This window comes from Scylla paramamosain, unplaced genomic scaffold (genome assembly GCF_035594125.1).
Source record: "Scylla paramamosain isolate STU-SP2022 unplaced genomic scaffold, ASM3559412v1 Contig69, whole genome shotgun sequence".
Taxonomy (NCBI): Eukaryota; Metazoa; Arthropoda; class Malacostraca; order Decapoda; family Portunidae; genus Scylla; species Scylla paramamosain.
The window spans coordinates 394,672-414,033 of NW_026973734.1; the positions used below are offsets into that span (position 1 = coordinate 394,672).

Sequence of the window (19,362 nt, forward strand, 5' to 3'; positions counted from 1 at the left end):
TTTAGTATTTGTGTATGTTATTTTGTGAATTGATTTGTTGTTGAGATTGGTATTTATTGGTTGTCCTGCGTACTCGTGCCATTTTTTACTCATTTTTATTCCCTTTTTAAAGTTTTTGGATTGAAGGTTTTATGGATTTTCAAGCTTCGATATGGTAATTATTCTCATATGGCCTTTTTTTTTATCATCTATCATTCATTTTATTTATGCATTCATTCATTGCATCCGTCGTTGTTTGTGTATTTGTTCGCTCATTCTTTGTCTCTCTCTCTCTCTCTCTCTCTCTCTCTCTCTCTCTCTCTCTCTCTCTCTCTCTCTCTCTCTCTCTCTCTCTCTCTCTCTCTAATGAGGCAATCAACCCGCCAGATCGGGTATCATAGCCTCCACTGCAGTAAGTTTAGCAAGCAGCCATTACAAGTGCATTCCTCTGAGAACCATTCACTAATTACTGGGCTGCATTCTTTTAATACGATAACCTTCGAATTTTCAGAACACTCGGCAGATTTATTTCTTTTTGTTTCAGGTCTTTTTTCTTTTTCTCGTGTGACCATCACTTTTTGAATTTCAGTCCATCCATGGATGGAAAATCGCAGCGATTTTGTATCAATTGCCTTTATGTAAGGCACGTATGACTTGTACCTAAATATATATATATATATATATATATATATATATATATATATATATATATATATATATATATATATATATATATATATATATATATATATATATATATATATATATATTTTAGTGACAAGTTATTGGTTTTTATCATTGTTTATCTGACAATCGCAGCGTATGTTACCATAAATATGACATTGGTTATTTGCAAAGACTTTTTTTACATGCCAGTATTACATAAGTACATTTCGCTGAGTCCTTACGGTTTTTTAACTCGATATTTATCCCAAATATTGCTTCCAAAATTACTTGGATTATTTGCAAAATCGTTTCTTTTTTTATCATTATACATTACAACAAGCAAATACCCTTTGCGCAGTCCCTTACATTTCTGTAACTCGAAATTGCCCCAAATGTTACACAAAATCTAATCATTCACAAAACTTTTTATTTTACAAAGCAGTAATTAATAAGTACATTTTGCACAATTCTTACGATTCTGTAACTCGAAATTGTGCCAAATATTCCACCAATATAGCCTGGACTATTAACACGACCTCATAAAATTTTACAGTGGTCAGCTCACTAATTGCTGCCTTCGTAGGTCAATGTGGAATCGTTTGAATGTCCATAGATAACAATTAAAATACTGGAAATGAGACGAAATGACCTGCAGACCTGACAAGCGGCCATCAGAGTTGTCATTACCTGGGCATCACCTCGCTGCCTTCAAATTTCACCAAACGCTAACAAGGTAAACAGTATATTTAACAGGATGCCAGCCTGATAATGACTGGCAGTGCTCCTTCACCTCTAAGTTATGATACACTAATGTTTATGAAAGATCACGCTAGACTGGACGCTCTGAAGACAGTAGAGTTTTGATTTTCACTTCATTAAACCTTTTGGTGAATAGAAGTGCAAACTGTTTCCCGTTCATTATTTCTCCGATGCATTTATTTGACGAATGTGGGAACGATATCGCCATAGTTATCGGATTCAGGGGAATTCTGTGTGTGTGTGTGTGTGTGTGTGTGTGTGTGTGTGTGTGTGTGTGTGTGTGTGTGTGTGTTGCTCTGTTTCATTAGTGTGATGGCAGTACTGTCTTCTCTTCATCAGCAGCTTCGTGCGGACAATTCATAGGAAAAAGTAATACATTTTATTGGCACAGTGACAATTCCTCGGTGACCTTCATGTTTCAGGTCCACGATGCAATAATGAAGGCTAACCAACCAATTAGTCCCACGCCACACTGCTGCCTCTCCATGCTTTACTTTTCTCTCCATATTTCCTTTCCTCTCCTTTCGTTCTTCTTCCTTCATCTTTCGTTTCCTCTTCCTTTCGTTTCTCTTTTCTCTCCTTTCGATTCTCCTTTATTTTTCATCTCGTTTATCCTTAATTTCCTTTCGTTTCTATTTAAAATTTTCCTTCATTTCCTTTTTCTGTCTTTGCTTTCTTTTCACTTCACCATATCCTTTCCTTTCATTTACTCTTTTTTCCCTCTTTTCCTCTTCTTTTCCTTTTGTTTTTCCTCCATTTCTTTTCGTTTCTCCTTTATTCTCTGATTTTCCCTTCATTTCCTCTTTTCCTCCTCCCTTTCTTCTCTGGAATTTATCTCCTCGCTTTACTATTCCGATAAGTTGGTGTTTTTTCAGTTACTTTCCTGTTCATTTTTTCCTTAAAGTTTCTCTCTCTCTCTCTCTCTCTCTCTCTCTCTCTCTCTCTCTCTCTCTCTCTCTCTCTCTCTCTCTCTCTCTCTCTCTCTCTCTCTCTCTCTCTCTCTTGGTTCGCTTCTTGGTCTTTTGGAGGCTCATGTTTCCCCGAGTCTCTTAAGGGAAATGACACGTGTATTTGCTGCTCTGGTCCAATCTTGGGTCACATTCCCTTCGATGTGTCTGGCAAGGTGACGTCACGCGTGTGGGCAGCGTCTTTGATGGTGATCGAAAACAAGTGCATGGTGTGTTTGGTGTAGGTTGTTTTTCATGTACAATGTGTGAACACGTTTTCTATGGTTGTATAGAATCTTGTTTATTTTTGGTGAATGGGTGTCTGTTTTGTATCTACGGTGTTGGTGGTGTTGTTTGGTCATATTTGGTACTCTTCCCTTGTTGATACTTAATTTGTTATATTCAGGATTTTTTTTTTTTATCAGGCATTTACTATATTTTCAATAACTCACCAGTAAACTTGATTTGTGGGCGGAGGAGTTCGTTGTCATATCACTGACCACTCTGTGTGTAGGAAGAGACATATGAAAACTTTGTCTGTGCTCCTGAAGTCTAAAGAGACCTATAATTGAAAGCATATTAAGAGAATATTAAATCTGAGTTTCCATACCACCTTTCCAACTCATCTGTGTTAATTTTCTCTACAACATCAATAACTGTTGTAGGTTAGTCACACCGTCCCTTGTCCCGCCACTAAGTCTGTCTAGGCTGAGTGCGAGGCGAGCACCTTTAGGAATCCACCTGTTCAATCCGCCTTGTCGTTTACTTTGCTTCCCACAATCTTTCTCCTTCCCCCGCTGCGTCCTTGTTTAGGCTGGTTGGTACACCTGTCCGCCTCCGCCCAGGTGTCGGACGCCGTCTCACAGTTGTTGTTTGTCATGTAACTGTGACTGTAACTCTCCCTTACTGACTCAATCTTCGTATATTGATCATCATTTTGTTTTTTTAGGGTGTTTTGTTTTCCTTGTGTGTGTGTGTGTGTGTCGGAACTTTTGTCTTTCTCGTGTTTGTGTGTGTGTGTGTGTGTGTGTGTGTGTGTGTGTTTCCCGAGGTTGTGTTGTTGGTTTGGTCTTGTATAGCTAATACAGACTTGCCCTTGAGTGCACACTCCGCCACATACGTCAGACGGATCGGAGCAATCGCTCACTGTTGCCTCACAATCTGGATCTGCAGTGTTTCCTGTTGTTTGCGGGCTGGCGAACCTTACGAGGAAGATGAAGTGCCCGCATCTCATACATATTATTGTATTGCTTCTTGCCTGCCTCTTCTTTACTGCTGACACTTGCAAGTCTTACACAGAGGCTCGCAGCCCTCAGTTCGTCTCGGCAGACAGCGTGAAGACCAGAGTAGGGGAGATTGGTGCCCATGGACTTATGTTATTTCATGTCGTTGGAACTTCCTCTTTGGTAGATAACTCGCAGTGATAGGAATAACTTGTGTAAGGAGTTCAGTAACCTATGGAATTAATACTCATTGAATCACAGGTGAAAGCAGTTGCCGTGAGTGAGGCAGGAAAGTCGTTCACCGTGTAATTTTTTTTTTTTTTTTTTTTTTTTTATGTAGGAAGGATACTGGCCAAGGGCAACAAAAATCTAATAAAAAAAAATGCCCACTGAAAGTATTTATAGCACATTTCTTTCACAATACCTACTGTTGCTTCCGTCACGTTGTTATGTCCTGTGCAAAAGAGAAGTCGCTGGTTTCACATGCTTTGGTTTGTGATAAGTATAATGTTATAGATGAATCGGTCATAAGCTGTTAGTTTCTTCAAGGTAGTACGTCTCCAGCAGAATAAAGCTATGGTTTACACGGAATTGTTTCATTAGTGCTAATTATTGTGTTGCAGATGAATAGATCAGGCATTTTTCAAACAGCAACGTTAGTGGTCATTAACAGGAATCACCGTTGTTACTAGTAAGAAATGTTTTAATTACGTACATAACATATTCTCCTTTAACAGTCGCCTTTCCCCACGCTCTTCGCCCCTCGTGACGGACTGTCCTTCTTTTCCTGCTTCCTCTACGTCTCAATAACGCGGATCACCACAACCGCCTTCTACCCCGCCCAGCGCTGCCGCTCCTACGAAGCAAGGGAGCAAATTTCGCTGGGCTCCTTCTGGCGCTTTTCTCTCTCAAATGGTCGCAGTTCGCTCGTTAGTCTTGCTCACCGGCGATACCACTGGAACTTGTTGTACCGTACAGACTCTTGCTGCTCCTTGTTCCTCTTCCTTTCTCAGAGATGGCACTTTTTTTGTCTTTTATTTTTATTTATTTCTTTTTTTCTATTAATACTTAGTTTTAGGTATCCGTTTTCTGTTTGACTTTTCTTTTTAACTTTTTTTATTTATTCAATTTGTCTTAATGGGGTAAAGTTTAAGTTTGCTCGTTTATTGTTTTTCCTTTATTTTTGTTGTTGTGTTATTTAAGTGCATCGTGTATGCTTCATAAACACACACACACACACACACACACACACACATGATTGTGTAGACACCTACGTGACGTTTATAAAATGATAAATGAAATGAAATAAGAGAGAGAGAGAGAGAGAGAGAGAGAGAGAGAGAGAGAGAGAGAGAGAGAGAGAGAGAGAGAGAGAGAGAGAGAGTCTCCACTGAATTCCTCTCCAGGCGTTTGTGAACTTTTGTAAAGCTTTAATATACGCTTCAATACATATATTCTCTCTCTCTCTCTCTCTCTCTCTCTCTCTCTCTCTCTCTCTCTCTCTCTCTCTCTCTCTCTCTCTCTCTCTCCCTTCCTTTTAGTGTCCGTGTTTACGTTCCTGGGAGTGTAATGAGCCTTTTTTGGCCGTATTGTTGTGGCGTGGTTTGATGGCCAGGCTGTGGGCGGCGTGGGTTCACTGCTGATTTCCGTTCGCCGTCTTGCTATCGTCGTCGTTGTTGTCGTTTTAGTCCTCGGTTTTCGTCCTCGTCCTCGTCCTTCTCCTCTCCTTTATTAGCGATATTTTATATTTTTTTTATTTTATGTAAGAGGAGCACTGGCTTAGAGTATCAAAAAAGGAAGAAAGGGAAAAGATCCACCGACAATGCCAGTCCCCAGAGAGAAAGCCAGAATGGTTATCCAGAACTGGAGGATAAGTGTCTTGAAAATTTTCGTCGTAATGGCCACGTCTTTCCCTTTCCCTCTTGGTCGTTCATATCGCCCTCCACCCCATCCCTTCGCCTGCCCTTTGTTTACGCACGCAGGACTCACCGCCTCAGTCCAGATGGAGAGAATCATATTTGTTATTCGTGTTCTGCTAATACGTCACTGAGTTGTGTCGGTATTGCTATTGGAGCGTTTGAAGGAAAAACGTGATTGGCTATTGACGTATTCAGAGACAAAATGTATTGCTATTGCAGTGTTTGGTGATGCCGCTTGATACTCATCACTCGCACACTGACAGAAGCAGGAAACAAATGCCATTCATGAAGAGCGAACACCGGAACGAGTCGTCAAATTTTGAAGTCAGCGGGGACACCAGCCAGACAACAGAGGACGGGACAATTCTTTAGGCAACTGTTACGAACACACGGGAATAATCAATGCAGCTAAGCAGAGCATTACCCCTCAGCCTCGCTTTATGTGAGATTGTGAGTATGGAAGAATAGTCGGTTTGGCATTTGTGAGGAAAAAAATTTGAAATATCAGAGAAGTTAATATGCCCACTTTGAAATTGTGAAATGTTAGTGCCTGAGAAATTCATTAATTCAGTTATGACATTTATGAAGAAATCGGAATTCTGTTTGGAAGGGAATCCTAAAAAAAGTTTCAGTATTGTTGATGCATTCACCTTCCAGGGAATCGAAATAACAACATTCAGATTTCAGCTTCACCTTCCAAAACAAACATGTAATTTCCCTGCACTAAGTCTCATCAGACCTCCAGTGGGCCACGCAGATCAGCTTTAGCGAACCCAATATCTCTTCAGCGCAGTTGATATCGCCTACGTAATGTCATATGAGAGGAGACTAGACACACAAAATTGGCTTTTTCTCCCTGTCAAAGCTCACCTGCCGACCCAACATGAATAAACACTTCTGGCATCTTGCCAAAAATATCTCCAATAACTTTGCTTCTTCTTCTTCTTTCCCTCCTTTATTTCAACCAGATGGCACCACTGCTATCACATCTATTTCTAAAGCTGAACTCTTCGTTCAAACCTTTGCTAAAAACTCTACCTTGGACGATTCTGGGCTTGTCCCTCCCTCTCCTCCACCCTCTGACTACTTCATGCCACCTATTAAAATTCTTCGCAATAATGTTTTCCATGCCCTCGTTGGCCTAGACCCTCGGAAGGCTTATGGACCTGATGGGGTCCCTCCTATTGTTCTCCGAAACTGTGCCTCTGTGCTTGCACCTTGCCTAGTCAAACTCTTTCAGCTCTGTCTGTCAACATCTACCTTTCCTTCTTGCTGGAAGTTTGCCTACATTCAACCTGTTCCTAAAAAGGGTGACCGTTCTAATCCCTCAAACTACCGTCCTATTGCTTTAATTTCCTGCCTATCTAAAGTTTTTTAATCTATCCTCAACAGGAAGATTCTTAAACATCTATCACTTCACAACCTTCTATCTAATCGCCAGTATGGGTCCCATCAAGGCCGCTTTACTGGTGATCTTCTGGCTTTCCTTACTGAGTCTTGGTCATCCTCTTTTAGAGATTTTGGTAAAACTTTTGCTGTTGCCTTGGACATATCAAAAGCTTTTTATAGAGTCTGGCACAAAACTTTGATCTCCAAACTACCCTCCTACGGCTTCTTTCCTTCTCTCTGTAACTTCATCTCAAGTTTCCTTTCTGACCGTTCAATTGCTGCTGTGGTAGACGGTCACTGTTCTTTCTCCTAAATCTATTAACAGACGTCTCCGCCAGTTTTTCTCAACCCCCTCAGCTGCTAACTCTGTACAAGGGCCTTATCCGTCCATGTATGGAGTATGCTTCACACGTCTGGGGGTTCCACTCATACTGCTCTTCTAGACAGGGTGGAATCAAAAGCTTTTCGTCTCATCAACTCCTCTCCTCTAACTGACTGTCTTCAGCCTCTCTCTCACCGCCGCAATGTTGCATCTCTAGCTGTCCTCTACCGCTATTTTCATGCTGACTGCTCTTCTGATCTTGCCTACTGCATGCCTCCCCTCCTCCCGCGGCCTCGCTGCACAAGACTTTTTCTTTCTCTCACCCCTATTCTGTCCACCTCTCTAACGCAAGAGTTAACCAGTATTCTCAATCATTCATCCCTTTCTCTGGTAAACTCTGGAACTCCCTGCCAGCTTCTGTATTTCCACCTTCCTATAACTTGAATTCCTTCAAGAGGGAGGTTTCAAGACACTTATTCATCAATTTTTGACTACTGCCTTGACCCTTTTATGGGACTGCCATTTCAATGCGCATTATTTTTTTTAATTGGATTTTTGTTGCCCTTGGCCAGTGTCCCTCCTACATAAAAAAAAAAGAAAAAAACTTTTTGTTGCCATCGAAAACGGTACAAATCTTCTTTCGGTTCTGAAAAAAAAAAAAGTAATCGGAATGAAGGCAACACGTCCACTGGTTAGGTTAAGTTCCGGAAAGCCTTTTTGAAAACTCACATCATGAAGGAATGGAACAAGCTCCCGAACAGCGTCGCGCGATGAAACACAATGACCTTGTTAAAAAATCACGTCGGTGAGTGTTTTGGAAAGAATCGACGTTTAGTGTGGCAATAATTTCTCATATGAACGTTTCTCTTCGTCATCACATAAATTCTCTCTCTCTCTCTCTCTCTCTCTCTCTCTCTCTCTCTCTCTCTCTCTCTCTCTCTCTCTCTCTCTCTCTCTCTCTCTCTCTCTCTCTCTCTCTCTCTCTCTCTCTCTCTCCGCACCTTAAACTATTCAGCAATACCCGGCACCACGCCAGTCCCTGAACCCATTAATATTACTTTACATCCCACAAATTCCTCTGCCGAAATAGAGTTATACACCAAGCTGGAAAATAGATAAGACTCTGAAAGGGCATAGGCGATTGTAAGGCTCGGGTGGGTGTTTACTTATTCAGTGCGAGAAGGAAAGTACTGCCGCCATATTGTCTGGATGAGTTCCGCACTGAGTAAGTTTATTCTATTTACTATAAAAACACAGTACTCCCCCTATGCGAGGTTCTATTCCCTACTGGTTCGTTGAAATCTGGATTTCCTGTGGCTCTTGTGTGCGTCCAGTTCCATGTATTTCTGGGAGATGAAGTCGTGTTTTATGAAGGGCTGTAGGGTTTGTTCAATTTTGTTTTGTTAAAGTGCGCAAGGAAAACGATAATGAAGGTTTCTATGTAGAGATGATTCTTTTTTTTTTTTCCTTCTTTACTTGATGTTTGTTTCACAGATTTAAGTTTTAGTACCAGATTTTTTTTTTTATTTATTTACAGACTAGATACAGACTAGAAGACATAGAAACAGACTGGGTGAAGAGTGAGAGAGGAGTTAGGCAAGGTTGTATATTGCCACCAATCCTTTTTAGCCAGTATACAGAGAAGCTAGCAGCCAGGATGAGAAGAATGAATGTAGGGGTAAGTGTGGGGAACGATAAAGTATGTGTGCTCCTTTATGCAGATGACGTAGTTGTTATGAGTGAATCGGCAGATGAGCTTCAAAGTCTGTTGGATGTAGTGGATGGCTATGGAAAAGACTTTGCAGTAAGTTTTGGCAGTGAGAAAAGCAAGCTAATGATTGTGAATAAGTCAGAGGATGAAAGTAATGTGGTATGGAGACTTGGAGAGAATGAGTTGAGACAGGTGCAACAATACAAGTACTTAGGGATGTGGATGAGTCCTAGTGGGTGTGCAAAGGCAAAGAATGAAAAGATAAGTATGGTAAACCAGAGGGTAGGTCGATTGGGAAGCGCGGCAAGGATGAGAGCAAGTAAGTATGATGTGTTGAGAGAAGTGTGGAAGAGTGTGGCTGTGCCAAGTATAATGTATGGTATGGAGGTGATTGCATGGAATGAAAGTGAAATTGATAAGTTAGAAGTGGGCCAGAATAGAGTAGCAAGGATGGCACTGAGTGCACCGAGGTGCACAGCAGTTGAAGCCTTGAGAGGTGACATGGGATGGAGCACCTTTAGGGAAAGACTCACAAAAGCCACACTTAGGTACAAGATTAGGCTTGAGAGAATGGATGATGCAAGAATAGCAAGGAAGGTGTACCTGTGGAATGAAAGTGGAAGCAAATGGAGGAAGAGATGCATGAGAATGACAGACAGGAATGGATTGCAAGTTGTGTGGGCGATAAGAATGGTTGGGAGGAACCAAAATGAGCGTGAATGGGTGGTAACAAGAGGAGGCAGAGTGGGAGCCGAATGGGATGTGAGAAAATGGAAGAATGAGATAGACAAAGAAGTGAAATGTGTGGGACTGAATGAATGGAAGAATGAAATGGAAAGAAAGAAGACCCTGGAATGGTACAAGGAGAAAGAGGCCCCGAGGTATGAAAGGTGGTATGATGGAAGCCTGGGCGGTGATCTTCTCTTCCGAGCGAGGGCACAGTGTATGGATGTGAATGCAAGGAGTTACAGGTGGTCTGAGTCCCGCAGCAAAGTGTGCCAGATGTGTGACATGGGAGAGGATGAGACGGTGGAACATGTGGTGCTGGAGTGTGTGAAGTATGCCAGAGACAGGAATGAGATGATGCAAGTGATACTGACTGAGTTAGGGCATGATAGGAATGAAAGAGTGGAGAAGACAGGAAAGGAATGGATGGTGTTGTTGCTGGGACTGTGTAGAGAGGCGAATGAAAGGATGATTGAGGCGGTGAAAGAGTTTCTGGAGAGAATGTGGCGTGCCAGGTGTATGAACAATTAGGATAGAGGATGCTGTTCGTTTCTCTTTTTTTTTGCCCCTTCTACAGGAGTTGCCGATCCAAAGGCATGGCTCAGGAGTGATCCTGAGCCACCTGTACCATCAAGATCAAGATACACCTTCACAGGAGAAAAAAAATAAATTAGAAAACGAGCGAGAAAATAAATTAGAAAACGAGCGAAAAGATAGGAAGACTATATTTGACTCTCTCTCTCTCTCTCTCTCTCTCTCTCTCTCTCTCTCTCTCTCTCTCTCTCTCTCTCTCTCTCTCTCTCTCTCTCTCTCTCTCTCTCTCTATATATATATATATATATATATATTGGTGAAAATGTCATTTTTCTTAAACGAGAGAATTCTTGGAAAAGAAACATCAAATACAGAGCAATGTCATTTATCCAATATAGTCTTTCTATTTTTTCGCTCGTTTTCTAATTTATTTTTTCTCCCGTGAAGGTGTATCTTGATCTTGATGGTACAGGTGGCTCAGGATCACTCCTGAGCCAGGCCTTTGGATCGGCAACTCCTGTAGAAGGGGGAAAGAAAAGAGAAACGAACAGCATCCTCTATCCTAATTGTTCGTACATCTGGCACGCCACATTCTCTCCAGAAACTTTTTCACCGCCTCAATCATCCTTTCATTCGCCTTTATATATATATATATATATATATATATATATATATATATATATATATATATATATATATATATATATATATATATATATATATATATATATATATATATATATATATATATATATATATATATATATATATATATATATTTTTTTTTTTTTTATGTAGGAAGGACACTGGCCAAGGGCAACAAAAATCTAATAAAAAAAAATGCCCACTGAAATGCCAGTCCCGTAAAAGGGTCAAAGCAGTGGTCAAAAATTGGTGGATAAGTGTCTTGAAACCTCCCTCTTGAAGGAATTCAAGTCATAGGAAGGTGGAAATACAGAAGCAGGCAGGGAGTTCCAGAGTTTACCAGAGAAAGGGATGAATGATTGAGAATACTGGTTAACTCTTGCGTTAGAGAGGTGGACAGAATAGGGGTGAGAGAAAGAAGAATGTCTTGTGCAGCGAGGCCGCGGAAGGAGGGGAGGCATGCAGTTAGCAAGATCAGAAGCGCAGTTAGCATGAAAATAGCGGTAAAAGACAGCTAGATATGCAACATTGCGGCGGTGAGAGAGAGGCTGAAGACAGTCAGTTAGAGGAGAGGAGTTGATGAGACGAAAAGCTTTTGATTCCACCCTGTCTAGAAGAGCAGTATGAGTGGAACCCCCCCAAACATGTGAAGCATACTCCATACATGGACGGATAAGGCCCTTGTACAGAGTTAGCAGCTGGGGGGGTGAGAAAAACTGGCGGAGACGCCTCAGAACACCTAACTTCATAGAAGCTGTTTTAGCTAGAGATGAGATGTGAAGTTTCCAGTTCAGATTATAAGTAAAGGACAGACCGAGGATGTTCAGTGTAGAAGAGGGGGACAGTTGAGTGTCACTGAAGAAGAGGGGATAGTTGTCTGGAAGGTTGTGTCGAGTTGATAGATGGAGGAATTGAGTTTTTGAGGCATTGAACAATACCAAGTTTGCTCTGCCCCAATCAGAAATTTTAGAAAGATCAGAAGTCAGGCGTTCTGTGGCTTCCCTGCGTGGTATGTTTACCTCCTGAAGGGTTGGACGTCTATGAAAAGACGTGGAAAAGTGCAGGGTGGTATCATCAGCGTAGGAGTGGATAGGACAAGAAGTTTGGTTTAGAAGATCATTAATGAATAATAAGAAGAGAGTGGGTGACAGGACAGAACCCTGAGGAACACCACTGTTAATAGATTTAGGAGAAGAACAGTGACCGTCTACCACAGCAGCAATAGAACGGTCAGAAAGGAAACTTGAGATGAAGTTACAGAGAGAAGGATAGAAACCGTAGGAGGGTAGTTTGGAAATCAAAGCTTTGTGCCAGACTCTATCAAAAGCTTTTGATATGTCCAAGGCAACAGCAAAAGTTTCACCAAAATCTCTAAAAGAGGATGACCAAGACTCAGTAAGGAAAGCCAGAAGATCACCAGTTGAGCGGCCTTGACGGAACCCATACTGGCGATCAGATAGAAGGTTGTGAAGTGATAGATGTTTAAGAATCTTCCTGTTGAGGATTGATTCAAAAACTTTAGATAGGCAGGAAATTAAAGCAATAGGACGGTAGTTTGAGGGATTAGAACGGTCACCCTTTTTAGGAACAGGTTGAATGTAGGCAAACTTCCAGCAAGAAGGAAAGGTAGATGTTGACAGACAGAGCTGAAAGAGTTTGACTAGGCAAGGTGCAAGCACGGAGGCACAGTTTCGGAGAACAATAGGAGGGACCCCATCAGGTCCATAAGCCTTCCGAGGGTTTAGGCCAGCGAGGGCGTGGAAAACATCATTACGAAGAATTTTAATAGATGGCATGAAGTAGTCAGAGGGTGGAGGAGAGGGAGGAACAAGCCCAGAATCGTCCAAGGTAGAGTTTTTAGCAAAGGTTTGAGCAAAGAGTTCAGCTTTAGAAATAGATGTGATAGCAGTGGTGCCATCTGGTTGAAATAGAGGAGGGAAAGAAGAAGAAGCAAAGTTATTGGAGATATTTTTGGCTAGATGCCAGAAATCACAAGGGGAGTTAGATCTTGAAAGGTTTTGACATTTTCTGTTAATGAAGGAGTTTTTGGCTAGTTGGAGAACAGACTTGGCATGGTTCCGGGCAGAAATATAAAGAGCATGAGATTCTGGTGATGGAAGGCTTAAGTACCTTTTGTGGGCCACCTCTCTATCATGTATAGCACGAGAACAAGCTGTGTTAAACCAAGGTTTAGAAGGTTTAGGACGAGAAAAAGAGTGAGGAATGTACGCCTCCATGCCAGACACTATCACCTCTGTTATGCGCTCAGCACACAAAGACGGGTCTCTGACACGGAAGCAGTAGTCATTCCAAGGAAAATCAGCAAAATACCTATATATATATATATATATATATATATATATATATATATATATATATATATATATATATATATATATATATATATATATATATATATATATATATATATATATATAGCAACAGAAAAGAAGAAAATTAAGAACATAAGAACATAAGAAATAAGGGAAGCTGCAAGAAGCGACCATGCTTACACGTGGCAGTCCCTGTATGAAATATACCTACCTATTTCCATCTGTTATCCCCATCCATAAACCTGTCTAATTTTCTCTTAAATCTCTCTAATGTCCTAGCACTAACAACATGATTACTGAGTCCGTTCCACTCATCTACCACTCTATTTGAGAACCAATTTTTTCCTATCTCCTTCCTAAACCTAAATTTTTTAAGCTTGAACCCGTTATTTCTTGTTCCCTGGATGCTGATCCTAAGAATTTTGCTTACATCTCCCTTGTTATAACCCTTATACCACTTAAACACTTCTATCAAGTCCCCTCTTAACCTACGTCTCTCTAGAGAATGTAAATTTAACCGCTTCAACCTCGCTTCGTAAGGAATACTCCTCATCCCCTGTATCCTTTAAGTCATTCTCCTCTGTACTGATTCTAATAGACCTATATCTTTCCTGTAATGTGGGGACCAGAACTGCACAGCGTAGTCTAGATGTGGTCTGACCAGCGCCAAGTATAACTTTAATATTACTTCCGGCCTTCTACTTTTAACACTCCTAAAAATGAATCCTAGTACCCTATTTGCCTTGTTTCTGGCTTCTATGCATTGTTTTCCTAGACGGAGTTCAGAGCTAACTATAACTCCTAAATCTTTCTCGTACCCCGTACCTACCAGAGTTTGGTTGTTTAATGTGTACCTATTGTGTGGGTTTCCTCTACCTACGCTAAGTTCTTTGCATTTATTGATATTTAATTGCATTTGCCATCTATCCGTCCATTCATTCATCCTATCTAAATCTGCCTGCAGTGCGATGCATCCGATTCTGACCTAATTAATCTACCTATCTTTGTGTCATCCGCAAATTTACTAACATCACTACTAATTCCACTATCTAAGTCATTGATATATATTAGAAATAACAATGGCCCTAATACTGATCCCTGTGGCACCCCACTAATTACATGACCCCATTCGGATTTCGAGCCGTTTATTACAACTCTCTGTCGCCTGTTACCAAGCCATGACCCTATCCAGCCTAACACCTTCCCATCTATCCCATGTACCCTAACCTTTCTCAGGAGCCTTTGATGGGGTACCCTGTCAAATGCTTTACTAAAGTCCAGATATAAGATGTCATAACTATCACCATTATCTACTGCTTCGTACACTCTTCTGTAAAAACTTAACAAGTTTGTCAGGCAAGACTTTCCCTTTGTGAAGCCATGCTGTGACTGATTTATCAAGTTATGCAAAGATTCTAATTGTCTAAATGTTCCCTAATGTTCCTCGCTATTATTGACTCCAATAATTTACCCACAACTGAAGTTAAGCTGACAGGTCTAAAGTTTTATCTCCTTTTTTAAAGATAGGTACTACATTAGCCTGCCTCCACATTACTGGTACCTCATCTGACTCAGGTGATTTCCTAAAGACAGAAACTAACGGCTCACTAATAACCTCTTTGCATTCCTTAAGTACTCTGGGATATATTTCATCAGGTCCTGGTGTCTTGAACTTTTTTAGTCTATCTATCTCCTGTTCCACTATCTCCCTAGTTATGGAAATATCTGTCAGCTTCTCATTCTCATCTGCTCTAAACACCTGTTCACTATTTGGCATATACTGCATGTTTTCCTGGGTGAAGACAGTTAAAAAATATCTATTCACAATTTTGCTAATCTCCTCCCCAGAACTAACCAGCTCCCCATCTGCTGCCTTTAATGGACCTATAGTATCCTTATTCTTCGTCCTGTATACCTGATAAAATTCCTTGGGGTCCGTCTTCGCCTGGCTGGCTACCTTCAATTCATAATTGCCCTTAGCTTTCCTCGTTAACCTCCTGACTGTTCTAACTAATTCATTATATTGTGTCCTTAAAACTTCTTCACCTGCCCTTAATCTCTTATATATACTTCTCTTCCACCCTATATAATGTTTTAACCTAGCAGTCATCCATTTAGGGTCATTTTCTGTGATCTTATTGTTCTATACGGGATGTTTGCTAACTGACCTGTATGCAGTTTATCTACGAAATATTATACAACTCATCTACATTTTCTGCACCTAATTTCCTCATCTCGACCCCTTCCACCCTCTCCATTCCCTCATCTACTCACCTCGACCTCACCTCTCCCATTTCAGCATGACCTGACCCTCCAACATATTCATACCTATCCCCCTCCCTCTCTCCTCCGCCCCTTCCGGACACATCTTCCCTCCTCTTGTCCTACACTCTCACGCCTCACCTCACCTCTCTCATCCTGCCTTATCTCTCTCAACTCCGTCCCGGACCTGACCTCACTCTGCATCCGTTGCCAGTCAATTCCTTGGAGGTACCTTTTTAATTCCTTAAAATCTGCTCTCCTAAAGTCAGGTATTTTACTAGTGTTTTTGCTTCTAAAAGTTTCCTCCCATTTTAAATTGTACCTAATTTCTTAATGGTCACTGTTACCTAGCTGTCCTCCAACCTCTACCTGTGTGACTGCTTCCTCCCTGTTAGTAAGAATTAAATCTGGAATACTGTTCCCCCTTGTGTGTTCTACGACTACCTGTTTTAAAAATTCATCCTGAAATACCTTAAGAAATTCCTCTGCTTCCTTGTTACCCACCATCAGGCTTCAGTCTATATTCCCAAAATTAAAATCTCCTAGCACACATACCTGACTGTGAGATGTTAATTTCCTTTGTACTGTTCGGTGGCCTGTACACTACTCCCAGTACTACTGACTGTGATCCTTCCTTAATATCTACCCATATCGACTCTGTTTTGCTATCAGTTTTAATTCTACTGTTAATACAACACTGTAATGTGTCCCTAACGTATAACGCGACGCCTCCTCCTCTCCTGTTTTCCTTGTCTTTATAGAACAGTGTATAACCATCTATGATATTTTGATATTGTTTTCCCACATTCCATTAAGTGTACCTAGAATGTTTGTCACAGTTAGTTACCTGTGTGTAGTGTTTGCTGCATTTGTCAAACCTACGAAGGAAGTTTGTGGTGTTTCAGTAAGTATGTGTACAGTGTTTCGTATGTGTTTCGTAAACCATAGAGTGTTGGGTGTATTTTTTGTAAGTCTTCGGGAAATGTCTGTTGCACTTCATATTACTGTACGTATTGTTTATTTGTTGATGTAAATGAAAAAAAAAAGGTCTGTTAGGAAAGTGTTAGTGTGAGACAAAGGAAAGTCAAAGTAAGAAAGAACAATCAGACGTACACAAACGATGCATGTCCTCGACTTGTTGTGTTCTGAAGGAGAAAATATGACTATGATACAAAGTGTGCAATTCTGTTTTGTTAATTTTCTTTTTTATCATCTAATTGACTTTTTTTTTTTTTCACCGTCACAGGTAACGATCGCCACCACCACCACCACCACCACCACCACCACCACTTCCACTTCCACCACCACCACCACCATCACCATCAAGAGGTGAAGTCCAATGTAAGTAGCACTAAGTACTTTCAGTGTCTGGTGTTGTGTATTTCAGCCACGAGGTGACGCTGCAAGGTGGGCAGCCCTCATCACTGCTTACCTGCTTGGCCTGCATGCCACTTTGACACTTTGGTGAAGTTTGCTGTAGTCGCTGGAATTTTGAGATGCTGAATTCAGGGATTGAAAAATGGCGAAATGAGCATTCTGAGGAGCCCGGTGGAGGCACCACCACCTTCCCACAGCACCTTGACGAGCGTGGTCACTGTGTTTCACCTCCGCACGGCTGCCTTCGACTTATGCAAATGCCTTTATTTTGTACTTTTTATTTATTTTCCTTGCTCTGGTTTGACCCGCTTACCGACTTGCTCCACGCCGCACGACACGCGCGAATGCTGCCTGCCATCTTTATTCACCTTTGTTCGGCGTGCATCGGAGTCGGCGATTATCCTGTGCTTGGTTTTTCTACTGTAAGGAGAAAAACCTTTCTGTAAGTATTTGTTTTTATATAAACAAATACTTACAGAAAGGCTTAAAATTGCACGTTGAGTATGGAATTGTTTAAAAAGCCTATGATAGTATACATACTATACATACTTAACATAAAGATAATAATACTAATACAATAATACAGTAAAAATTTAAAGCGCCAGTGGCGACAGGTGCGTGCTACGCCAGCTGTGGGCTGCCAGCTTCACCTGGTGCGTGGACATGTCCTGCACTTGGGGCGTGGCCGCCGTGAACATGTTCCACAGCCGGGAAGTCCTGGCTGTGTAGTTGCGCTGGTGTTGGCTAGAGCGAGATCGAGGCACCTTCACTAGCTCGTCGCTACTGGCTGCAGCTCTGGTGCACCTCTGCACTGTGTGTGGCAGCAGCCTCAGGGGGTCAAGGTGAGGGACCCTCTGCACCTGAGTTTTGTGCCGACACGTCCCGGCGGTGCTCCAGTGACGTTACTGGTGCTGGGTGATGTTGGTCGTCATCGGTGGCCACCAAGCGCAGGTCTCTCTCTCTCTCTCTCTCTCTCTCTCTCTCTCTCTCTCTCTCTCTCTCTCTCTCTCTCATAACTTTCAATAAGGTTGTTTTTTGGGTAGCTATATTTATTTTCCCGTACTTCGATCATACGGTTAATTTTCCTATACTTTCCATAAGGTACATTTTCAAGTAACTATATTAATGTTCCCATACATGATCATACAGTTTATTTTCCCTTAGCTTCCAATAAGGCTCATTCTCGAGTAATTTGGTAATAAATATGCGAATAATAAATTATGCGAAGAAGAATTAAAGGAAAACTGGCCATGCAAAAAACGTGATTCCCTCTCTCTCGCTCTGTCTCTGCCAAGGCAGCAGGTGGTCACGAAAATACGTGCATTGCTCACATGATGGCCGCCGCACACGGCGGTGTTGTTATTTACTTGTCCTGATAGCTTAATCTAACCTAACCTAACCTAACCTAACCTAACCTACCCTAACCTAACCTAACCTAACCTAACCTAACCTAACCTAACCTAACCTACCCTAACCTAACCTAACCTAACCTACCCTAACCTAACCTAACCTAACCTAACCTACCCTAACCTAACCTACCCTAACCTAACCTAACCTAACTTAACCTATCCTAACCTACCCCTTTCCCCCCTCCCCCCTCCCAAGACAGCACTCCCTCCCCCCTCCAGGCTGTCTTCCCTCCCCCCTCCCCCCTCCCACCTAACCTATCCCCTCCCCCCTCCCCCCTCCCCCCTCCCACCTAACCTATCCCCTCCCCCCTCCCCCCTCCCCCCTCCCCGGGCAGCCGACTGCCCTGTGGGGCCGGCTGCCCCCCTCAGTCAGGGAAGTAGTCCAGCAGGGCGGAGTACACCACCAGGGTGAGGGACAGGGTCTGTGCAATGGCGAGCAGGTTGTCCCACAGGCCGTAGGACAACCTGCTTCCAGCCCTGCCCCTCCCCTGGCGAGCCTTCCCTGGCTGGGGGAGTTGGCGCTGTGGTGGTGGGGAAGGGGCCACCACTCCCTTCCCCACTCCTCGGAGGACGAGCCCCGCTCCCTCGTCCTCCGCGGGGGTCGTGGCGCTCCTGGCCTCCTTTTGCCCCTCCTCCGGGCTGGGGGCCGAGACCCACAGGCCCAGGCCATCCTTCCCCGGGCTGGCCGCCACCACCTGGCCAGCCTCAGGGGCGGGTCCGGCCTCCTTCCCTGGGCTGGCCGCCACCACCTGGCCAGCCTCAGGGGAGGGGCCGACCTCGTGTCCCAGGCTGGCCGCCACCACCTGGCCAGCCTCTGGGGCGGGGCAGGCTTCGTGCCCTGGGCTGGCCGCCACCACCTGGCCAGCCTCAGGGGCGTGGCCGGCCTCGTGCCCCGGGCTGGCCACCACCACCTGGCCAGCCTCTGGGGCGGGGCCGGCCTCCTGCCCCGCCTCTGGGACGCGGACAGCCTGGTCCTCCTGGGGGGGCTTGGGGCGGCTGCCCACTCTCTTGCTGTTGCAAAAGAGCACGGGGCAGCCCTGCCCCTGCCCCCCGTGGACACCCAGACCTCCGGCCAGGCTGAAGTACAAAACGGCGTGACGCCCCGCCGTAGTGTACTTCAGTCCGGCCAGGAGGTCCCTCAGGGGCAGGTCCTGACAGAAG

The 19,362-nt window shown here is 43.0% G+C and overlaps 1 long non-coding RNA gene across 8 annotated transcripts in view; it reads left to right on the forward strand.

The window, feature by feature from the left end:
* The window catches only part of LOC135098588 (uncharacterized), an 85,008-nt gene that overhangs the window by 27,248 nt on the left and 38,398 nt on the right, over positions 1–19,362 (forward strand). For all 8 annotated transcript variants that reach the window (XR_010267143.1, XR_010267144.1, XR_010267142.1 and 5 more), the window contains one exon: positions 16,662–16,756. This is a non-coding gene — a long non-coding RNA (uncharacterized LOC135098588). The remainder of the gene's footprint in view (positions 1–16,661; positions 16,757–19,362) is intronic.